At 48.2% G+C, this 11,078-nt stretch overlaps 1 long non-coding RNA gene and 1 pseudogene across 1 annotated transcript; both read right to left on the bottom strand.

Moving 5' to 3' along the window:
* Positions 1-3,582: 3,582 nt before the first annotated feature.
* On the bottom strand, positions 3,583-4,561 carry LOC136503329 (uncharacterized; annotated as a pseudogene).
* Positions 4,562-8,328: 3,767 nt separating this feature from the next.
* On the bottom strand, positions 8,329-10,432 carry LOC136505455 (uncharacterized). The gene is made up of 3 exons (XR_010771214.1): positions 9,800-10,432; positions 8,934-9,278; positions 8,329-8,819 (listed from the first exon to the last, which is right to left on the bottom strand). It is a non-coding gene; the product is annotated as an uncharacterized lncRNA (long non-coding RNA).
* Between the last annotated feature and the right edge of the window lie 646 nt (positions 10,433-11,078).

Genomic DNA, 11,078 nt, shown 5'->3' with positions numbered 1-11,078 from the left:
CGCTTTTTAGGTTCTCATGGTGACAACCGCACCGCTAAGCCCCTAGGGGTGTCTTGGTGCCATTTAGTGCACGTGGGTTAGGGTACCCTACGAGTGAATTTGGGTGTTTGTGTTCTCTCATGTGTCGCTCCTTCCGATGTCCCATCCTTTTGCCGTGCCGCAAGGATTGGAAGAAACCGACCACTGCTCCTCTCCTGTTCCACCCTCTCTTCGGTTCCCGTCGATTACAATGGCGTGTGGATTAAGAGAGAGACCAGGACTCTTCTCTACCTCTCTTGCTTGCAATCTTTTTGATTCGCGTCAACCTCCATGATGCTTAGATCAGAAGACTATGAGCTATGGTGATTTCTTAAGATGAGATAGAGTCTAGGCCATTATTCTTGAAGCCATACAGGTCGACACGATTGGCCCAGGAAGTACTGGCTAGGCTATGACTTAAGCTTGTGCTTAGCAAATAACCACTTCTGCCTCTTTTCGGGCCAAAAATCGGACATCCTGTACGAGGGCTATGCCTTTTCCTTCGGTGTTCTTCACTTTTCTGTGTCTTGTCGCCTTTTTAGAGTATTGATTGCTTATTGCCTTGTTTGTCGCTCTATCAAGGTAGTTGCACCGAGGATAGCGTTGATTGGACCAGAACCCATTGGAGGAAGGATACACGAACAACATCACAACTTGGAGGAGAACGACTACGAGTACATTGAGGATCTTGGAGGTGACTAGTGAACAGGTGCCACGTCCCACCCAACCTCATAGAATCCTATTAGACATGCAACAATGTAGCTGCTAGTGCTTTACTTTTATGCAAATGATCTATGATAGGTTGCATGGTACAATTTCTTGAAAGCCTTTACCTTGACACAACCTTTACCCTTGCACACCCGCTGTTAGGCTGGATGCTTGCTTACTACTTACTACTTACTTCTACTACGCATTATATCTGTGATGTGATGCTTGGTGGAGGATTGTTTGTGAGTGGCTAAGGCACTTGGTGCCGATAATATGGAAATAATGTGATGACAACTTAGGGAGATCTTGGTGTGCATCTTGGGTGTGTGGTGAGGGTCGAGTCGACTGAGCAGAATTCTATGACAAGCTGTTGAGCAAGTCTTGCCGGAGTGTGACCTGAGCACTCCTTGAGAGTTGTACCTGTGGTGGGTACCAGTCGGAGGTATAGACTCCGAGGAGGAGTGATCTTCGTGGGACGAATCCCCAGAGTAGAGGTGTTGTTGACACACGGGGTGTTGGAAACCCATTTGTGAATATGTCTTGTTCGGTCACCCTAAGGACTTATATGTTCTGGGAACTGGTTCATAGGAATCCTTGCACCCCATTTGTTCCTCTCTAGGGAGGAGACGGTTGTTGACTAATCTGGGTGATGCCATTACTGCTATGTTGTAAGTTGAAAGTATGGGGGTGAGGATGTTGAATTTTGAACCCCTCTAGGTGCATATTACCACTTGTGGGGCCTAGTATTTACGTTTCACAGTCTTAGCTTGCTGGAGAAATCTAGGGTGCCTTAGGGCTGAGTGGCAGGATGGTATCATTCCAGACTAGAAAGCAGCCGGAATTAGCCTAGACGAGCCGGATCATCGATGATGGTGTATCTTGTGGGTAGTGTAAACCTCTGCAGAGTGTCTAGTTGATCGATCGATACATATGTTATCTTTTCCATGGCTATGGACTTATCCTATGTTACTGCTTCACTTGACTAGAGAGAGGAGTCATTTCTTCTTCTCCCCCTGGGTTTGTTCGATTGGCAAGGTACGAGAGGGAGTTGTCCTTGCCGCCTAGAGAGTGAGAGTGTGGTGAGATGTTTGTGATGGGATGGGTGAACGTGTGGATGAGATGGGTTAAAACTTGATGAACTATTATAAAATATTGATGAACTTGCATAGGAAACCTACAACCATATATAGGCCTTTTGCTCACCCTTGCATTCCACTTACCACAAAGCATACACAAAGTATAGGGTGGGAGCCAATGGCTAGTACAAATCATATTGAAAGATATTTGGTAGGTATTGGATGTCATCTACGACGACGACAGAGATTAGAAGGATTTGATGGTCTCATCCCTACGCCCGCTGACATTCTACGCCTACTCTAATGATTGCCTATGAAGGAGGAGCCTTCACCTATTGATGCGCTACGCCAACTCTGAGGTCATTCTGTGTGCATTTCTGCTAGTATAATGTTGTACTTAGGTGTGTTACCTAGTGTTGTAATGCCTTGTAATCTTGTAATTCCGTGAAGTATGACTATGAAATCAGTTGACTAATGATAATGTGATAGCATGGTCTTTCTAGGATTATCACATTATGATGTAATCTATAGATTTCCCTTCGAGGAAATCATGGATTGTTTCATGTTTCATCAGCTCCAGCCATGCGTTCGCCTCAAGGCCATCGTTCAGCACACGTGGCCCCCCAACTGATGGTGCAGGAGAAACCAGCACCGCCACCGATGAGGAACCGGCGTACTCACACCGCGGTGCTAGGAGGAGGTCAGAGGCAAAGGCCTTTGCCTGGTATCCCTCTTCCTAGAGGGGAAGGTCCCCTAGGGGTGGGCCTGCCTCGGTGACACTGGGCCCCACTAGACACATCGGGGCCTCAGCAACCGGCGCCTTCGCTGCCGCGTCCCACCTCTACGCCCTAGCCACTTGGGGAGCCATCAGCTAGCGGCGGCGCATCTTCAGCACTAGCGGCCAAAGCGGCACCGCTGCGCCGCCCAAAGCCCCTACCAAAGAAGACTCCTTGCAGTCATCACAGGCATCATCAAGCAACAAACATGTGGTCTTCAAATGATGACAACTTGATCGATGAAGATCTTCACCTGCCACTTTACGGTAGCCTTAGGGCGGAGCACCTCTTTCGCGAAGGCACCCCTGCCCTAGGGGAGCTCGAGCAGGGGCGCTTCCCAGTAGCCTGGACGTAGGGCGACTCCCCAAACATTAGGTTGGGGGACCCTCAGGTGCGACCTTGGCCCCTGTCTCCTTGGGCTAGGGGAGTGGAGACTACCCCTAGGTATGGGATGTTGTCACCCCTCGGCTCAAACACCGAGAATAGGGGTGGCCCACCATCGACTGCCAGCTCCTCTAATATGGAGCCAAGCACCATCCATGCCACCCTGGTTATGGACTCCTTTGGGAGGTGGTCGTCTGCTATCGCGGACTTGTGACAGAACCGCCCAATTTATACAAGATCAAGTACGGTTGTCCCCGTTTAACACGTTGACACGCACAGACTTTCACTTATATAGACCCGGTAGTCCGCCGAGTGTCATGAAGGACCTTAGTAAATCTACATCACAACCAAGATCGCACGATTAAGCAAATACACATCATATACACAGAGTTGCAGTGGGAATAATGTTTATAATGAGTTCACAAATAATAATACAAGTTTGGGTTTCAAAACCGATTAGTGAAAACAACATAGCTTTCAACTGATTACAATAATATAAGTTCCAAATACATTGCTAGCATATGTGACATCCTCTAACAAAAGCATATAGATAACAACACTATATACAGTCGCCGAGCCCACCGGCAGTTAGCCACCATCTTTAGCAGGCCGAGAACTTCACCTACAACATGGTGGGATAAACCCTGAGTACAAGAAGGTACTCAGTTAGACTTACCCATCATAAACCAAAAATAAAGTGACACCAAGGATCATGCAAGGCTAAGGTGCTTCAGGAACTCTGGACAATCTTTCTGGTAGTGTCCCTTCTTCTTGCACAATTTGCAGGTATCCTTGTCTATTGAACATGGTTAGATTTCTGATGGTGATCATTCTGTGGGGCCTTTCCTTGTGGCTTAGAGGAGGAACTATTGTCCCACTGAGGTTTCCCTTGTGGTTTAGCGTTCTTGTTGTTAAAGTTCTTCTTTTTATTTTCCTTCACATGGTTGATGGAGTCACCATGTGAGCTCTTAAGCCTCTCCTCTTCTTGCACACATATGGCAATGAGCTTCTCAATGTCCCACTTATATGGCTGTAAGTTGTAATTAACAACAAAGGTTCATACTCTTTGGGCAAAGATGCAAAAATCAAATGAACTAGGAACTCAACCTTGAGCCCCATGTCCATTGGTTTGAGCTTGGATGTCGTGTTGCTCATCCTCAGTATGTGCTCCCTTATCCCTCCACCAGTGCATTTCTCATTGACTAACCTCTTAATAAGAGTGCTTGCATAAGCCTTTGAAGAGCCAGTAAACTGACTCTCCACTTTCTTGAGATACTCAGTGGCGGTGGTACATTCTGGGATTGATCCCCTTATTGGGTCCTCAATGGAGCCCTTAATCACTATCAAACACTTGCAGTTTGAACTATCCCACTTTACACGTTCAAGATCATACTTTATTCTCACTGAAGTATGGTCATGCTCCCGAGTAGCGAAAGCTACATCAGTCTCATTTTCTGCCCTCACCAGGTCCTCAGGCTCAGTGGGACAGGGAGAGATTAGCGCTAGATCATTATCAGATAGTGCAAGTGCTATCTCAAGCTTCTCTCGCCATATGTTATAGTTGCTTCCATTGAGAGGCGGAATGGACAAGATAAACATCGTTGGGTTGTATCTTGAAAACAACATCAGAGCAAGTGAGAAACATTTGATATAATAATTGCATACCGTAATTTAACGTTGGTCAAAATTAAAACATACAATATGCTTCTACATTAACTCTACATCACCGTTGGACAGAAATAGAACTAATGCATAAAACTCATAAATGAAAATTATAATATTGCAATCATCAACTTTGGTCAGAAAATAGCAATATCATAAATACAATATTCTTCTACATTAATTCTACATTAACGCATGGAAAACTCATTAATAAATTTATAATATTGTTATCATCAACGTTGGTTAGAAAAATAACAATATCATAATTTAATTTAAACAAAAAATGACTACTCCTCCAATTAAAATTTTCCTATTGGTTCCAATTTAATTAGAGGATTAACATAATCATAGAAGCGGAAACATGAAATTTTTTTGAAAGATAATACTTATTCAGAAGCATCACTATGTACTTATCTACTCTCTAAACAAATTATCCCATTGGTTCAAATTGAATAGAGATGAAAACTGAGTCAAATTCTTCAAAAATTTGCTTTTGAAAAGAATAAACGAAATTCATAAACGCGACTATTTATTTGGGCAAGCAGTAAAATGACTCACGGCCCAGCAGCGAAAAAGGACCGCGGCCTAGCCATGCTCCCCCGCGCCCAGCCCTCAACCTGGGCCTAGGCCGGGAATTCCCAAACCCGTTTGGACCGCATTCGGCCTAAGCTCTGTTGGCTGTCGATCTTGATCCGACGGTCATCCATGTAGATCGGGCAAACAAAACGCGCCTCACCGCTGCCTCCCCCGAACCCTAATTCATTCTTCTCCCCTTTCTCTCTCAACGCCACAAGCGAGCAGCGGCGGCCGCCCATGGTGGCTGGAGGAAAAAGTGGTGGCGCCACCGTAGGCCCCCTCGCAAGCGCGCACGTTCGCCCGAGGGTGAGCGCGCCGTTGTCAAAATGCCTTGCGGCGGTGCCCTGAGCCCGAGCCCCTACGTGGCTCAGCTCATTCTCCCGCGCAGTAGCAGGATCTTCTCCCCGCACGACAGCGGTGGCGACGGCGACAAGGAAACCCGGGTAGGCCTCCCCTTTTCGTCCTTTCTACTAGGGTTAGGGTTAGGGTTAGGTTTTGTTCCGATTCGAATCATCTCCTTCTTCATTCCATTCAATTTCTTCCCCGTAATAAATCTACACGCTAGGTAGGCTAACCGATACCATTGTTAGAACTTAGGATCACCTAGTTGCATATCAAGAAGGGTAAAACAAATAGATCATGCTAGAACATGAACTAGAAAGAGAGAGAGAGAGGGGGGGTGCAGAGGGTCAGACCATAGGGCTTGGTGGAGGAGCTGGCCATGGCAGTGAAGAGGACGCCGATGAGTCGACGGTTGAAGGAGTGGGGCGAGCGGTGTCCAACGACGATAGGGGTGGCGGAGCTTCCCGTCACTATCAGCGCCCCCTCTAGATCGGATTAGAGCTGTAGGTGGGGTTCTTTGGGTGGAGGCGAACCTCGTAGCACGAACCCCTGGCTCCCACCTCCTTTATATACCGCTGCGCAACGGGGCCCACCAGCCAAGTGTACGGCTAGACGCCTCAGATCAGGGCGCGGGATCAAGGCCCGACTCAGTCGTTGGACCGAGTCGGAGGAGATCAACCTAACACGACGAAGATTCAAAAACGGCCGAGGGTTAGCCAGGGCGGCCTGCTGAAGGAACCTGCCCCCAACAGAAGCTACTTTCCGCATTGGCCATTTTAGGCGTCACTGTAATATATTTACTGTTGAGTAATCAAAACGAAAGGATTTCATCCATATTTGTTTGGGTTTCAGAAAGCTTGAAATTCACGGAAATGGTATGAAGTACATTTTTTTGTTGTTCTTGTCACATATGCAATTAAGGTAATAAAGTCGTCCAAAGATATGATACAATATAAACTAAGTGTATAATGATTCTCTAAGGTCAGTTTTGCAGGCTCATCCTTAAACGGGCTCTCTGCCTTCTCTCGTAGAGCATCTTCTCTGCTGGAGCTGAAACCATTTTGGAAATGGTCTGGTAAAATGGCTCCAGTCGCAGTTTTGATATAATTTGTGACGATCTAAGACAAGCCACATTGCGGTTCATGATCCTATAGGCTCCTTCGTCGAAGCCGTTTCAGCACCTGTCGTTTAGTTTGGCTACGCGGCAGGTACGCGGCAGGCGCTGCGAGGAGTCAGGAGCTGGCGCTATGCTAAACACGCCATAAATCTTTTAGCCCAGCATAAAACCTTAGACTTCCTTAGTCCCCAACTTGTAATAATTTTTAAAAATTGAACATAAAAAACTAATATTTTCATAAAAGTACGTGGTCCAAACAAGTCATTTTCGTTACGCTACGAGGCAAGGCGCAACAAATGACTATGACTATGCAAGGTGTATTTGTGTGACTAAATAGACATGTTGCGTAGCTAACAAGGGCTTCGTGCCTAGGCATCAGCTCACGCATGACACTTCGGGCTGATTTTCGGGCCGACAAGGTCCGATAAGTACAGTTTGCAGAGCAGGCCAGGCCAACCTAAGACCCATGTCTCCGTGTCACTGCCGCTTCCGTGGCCCACGGCCCCACCACGAGGGAGTGCCACCGCACTGCGAAGGGGCGCCCTCGCTTCCATGCCTATTGCAGGAAAGGAGTCGACGTCCGAGACATAGGCGAGGGAACATCGTCAGGAGGGAGGAGCTGTGAAGGGGCGTCGACAAAGGAGAAGGCGCCCTAGCGGTGGAAGCCGAGTAGTGGGGCGAGGTCGGAGGCGTGTGCGGAGATGGCGAAGACTCTGGTCGGGTCATGCCATGCTTGGGTGGCGCCAAAAAGCTAAGCTTTGTGCTGGCCTGACGAGCTGCGAGCTGCATGACCTAGTGTTTGAGATTTGATTTAACCATCAAATAAGTATATAATATTGTTAGATGCACAATGGAATTTGGCCTAGCTCCACGAGCCAGCGCCCCTTGTCCTAGGTCAGAGTCCACAACGTACCAAGGCTTTCGGCCTAACTCAACCCAAAGGACTAGTCTAATAGGTTAGGGCTGCCCCTGCCTTATATGTTATGCTCTTCTACCATCAAGATATGGGACTAAACCTAACAATCTCCCCATCACACATCGGATGCAACTCTTCACATCACACAACCCCGTGTGATCTCCGGAAGACGTTCTCTAGGCCCCGATTCCAACGCTCCATATCAGACACAACTCGTGTGACCTCCAAGACGTTAACGGGCTCCCCTGACACCATGTGACTCCTGAGATTTTTTAGGTTTTTCTGACCATCGTCTCTTATACCACTTGTCATCTTGTACCTTCTCCAGCTTAATCCCGCTGAGCACCTTCGAGCATCATCTACATTCTTCGTCTTAATCCCGCTAAGCACCTTCAAGATACTCTGTTGAGCCAACACAACCCCAAGTTTCTGGTGCCATCAAACCTCGCCACCTCAAATTTGGATGCCATCGACAGCATCTGCCTGTTGCCACGCATAGACCGCCAAAAAATCACATACCTTACACTACTACATAAATCATTTTTAGGGGCGGCTCCAGATGATTTGTAGGGGTGGCTACAGTACCACCCGCCCCTAAAAATCGATTTGTAGGGGCGGTTCAATCTAGAACCGCCCCTATAGTATATTTTTCCGCAAAAAAAATACAAATTTATAATTATATATATACATATGTACTATGCGCCACCGCCATCAGAGGACAGAGATTCAGAGATACCACAACCATGCATCATATCCAAGTATCCATTCTGCACACTGAATAATTGACAGACAGATCACACTTATTTATACTACTCCCTGACGTACATGTCAATGTGACAATATATATGCATTATACAACCGTGTAACACAAGCACACGGCACAGTCGTTGTTGCCTCTAGGAGTATTTGACAGCATATGATGGTGTATTAATACTGTGCACCTGACGATGAACAGGGACAAAAGGCTGTACCGAACCGAGAAGAGGAGGCCGGATCATCTAACGCTTCTCCCTAGGGAAGCCTAGGAGGGCAAGGATGAGGGCGATGAAGCTGCCGTTGATGAGGCCCCTTAGGATCTTCTGCTTCTCTGTCGTGTAGGGCGGGTACCTGGCGTTCGCCTCGCCGCCAAAGCCGCGGATCAGGACCCCCTTCTTGTGGCTGAAGCAGTCGAAGCCGAACTTGCTGTGGTAGTACCCCATCCCGCTGTCGCCCACGCCGCCGAAGGGCATGTACGGGTTGGCGAGCTGGGTTGCAGGATCAGGATGGGAGCAAAGTTAGACCATCACTGCAAACACTATGTTTTGCTTTTGCAGCTGTTCATTTTCATTTGGGAGAGTTTGCGGGGAAGCAGAGCTTACATGTAGCGCGGTGTCAGTTCACAAGCATCCCTCCTGCAGGGACGTTCGCCACAAACTCCTCTTGCAGCTTCTTGTTCTTGGTGAAAACGGGCCCGCGCCTGGAAACATTGGAGCAGCACATACATACTGTTGTCTTGTTTCTGCAAAAATAGATGAGACCTAGAGAGAACAGACAGCCACACAAGCAGTTGAACAGACATGGAGACTGGATGGTGGGACCTCATAGTTGTTCAAGTGATGGCGCCGGAGAGTGACGACATGCTGAAATCTATGCCACACATAAAGGACAACCTAAGTTAACTTGTCAACTTGAATATTGAATTTCTGAATTTCAGACAGTTGCACCTGCAAAAAAAACAAATTTTAGTTACACAGGAAGAACTACTTCAATAAAGAGGAACATATTCCAATCCAAAATAATAAAAGAAACAGAAACAATAGTGCTACTCACACATACACTGAAAGAAATGGCATTGCTAAAATTACTTGATAAGGGCCAAGTGCTTAGCCAGAGCATGTTATGAATAATCGAGCACTAGCACTCTGTATACAGGTTCTGTAAAGACAACAGAAAAACATGTTGAAGAAAACAAGTTCAAATTATACACTACCACTCTGTAAGTCTGTTTACATAGCAAGAACATGTTACCTCTGGCACTAGAACTCTATATACATGTATACATGTAAGATATCCTGTCGATTTTCAATGTAAATAGAGACATGTAGGTTGGTATGACTAACTAAGATACTTATATAGCAAAAATTTCTATGTATGTACTGCATGTTTGCACAGGGCAGTGAGATTCCTCACCCAACTATCTACAATTAATAGATTAACGAATCAAGATGCATAAGTACACGCATACCTCCAGAGACGAAGCGCACGGATGAGCAGTCAATGGGTCGGGATCTCCAGAGACAAAGTGCAGATGCGGCACCTCCTCTTGGGCCCGAGCCTGTGTGGCTGCCGCCGCCGCCTACCGCCACGAGGCAGCGCGGCGGTGCTACCGCATCCTGCCAGGCTAGATCCGCGCAGTAGCCACCGCGTGTGGCCTCCTGCTAGCCTTTAGCCTGCGCGGTCACCGCCCCAGCAGCTGCCTCCATGCCCAGCCGTCCAACGAGCCTTGGGGAAGAGAGGGCGAGTGCGGGAGGCCGGCGGCGAGGGTCAGATTGGGGTCGCGCCCCGTGTCCATCCGGCTTGGACTTGACGAGGAACAGAGTGGAGGCCGGCCCCAGGAACGGGGCTTGATCGGAGACGACCGAGGCCGGCCATGGCAACTTGCAGCCTCCGCAAGCCGGCGGCGATAGGAGATGGCCCGATCTACGACCATGAGGGGCGCACGAACGAGGAGCGCCGGATCCTTCGCTGGATCTGTCCCGTGGGGGAGATGAGGAAGACGAGAGGGGAGGGGACGGGAGGCGGCTGCTGAGAGGAGTGGCTGAGAGGGGAGGGGACGGGAGGCGGCTGCTGATAGGAGATGGCCCGATCTGCTGGGAGGCGTCGGTGTGGGATTAGGGTTTGGGTGTTATTTTATAGATCGGAGGATTTGTAGGGGCGGCTGTTGATTGAGCCGTCCCTACAAATAGCAATATCGGGGGCCGCTGTTGATTGAGCTGCTCCTACAAATCAAACTCATTTGTAGGAGCGGCTTGTATCACCAGCCGCCCCTGCTGTTCTATTTGTAGGGGCGACTGTTTACTGGGCTCCCCAGCACGTCACTGTAGGGGCGGCTCCATCATCAGCCGCCCCTACAAAAAAAAAATTATTCCGTTGCCGCAAACTGTTTTTTATGTAGTGTTATGTATGCCCACGTGCTCGCTCCAAGCACGTCACCCACGCGCTTGTTCCTCGCTCGCCGCCGTACACCACCTGTGCACAGCCACGTCGCTCGCAAGCGTCGTCGACTGTCCCACCGCTCGGACACGACGAAGTCAACCTGCTTGAGCGCTGCTAGCCGTTCGTCTTCAACCGTCGCAAGCACCTTTGGATGCAATCGCCCGTGGACTTTCTCTTGTTTTATGGACACAAAACATGGCAACAAATCCAAACCGGACTCCTCCTGCGGTCCGTTCCTTTTTTAGTTCGGTACGAGAGATACCCGTCTGCTCGTTTTCATTATTCTCCGTGACACATACATACACAAT

Source organism: Miscanthus floridulus, chromosome 14 (genome assembly GCF_019320115.1).
Source record: "Miscanthus floridulus cultivar M001 chromosome 14, ASM1932011v1, whole genome shotgun sequence".
In the NCBI taxonomy this organism is placed as follows: Eukaryota; Viridiplantae; Streptophyta; class Magnoliopsida; order Poales; family Poaceae; genus Miscanthus; species Miscanthus floridulus.
Note: the sequence above shows the minus strand (reverse complement) of the source record. Positions and strands in the feature narration are given on the sequence as shown.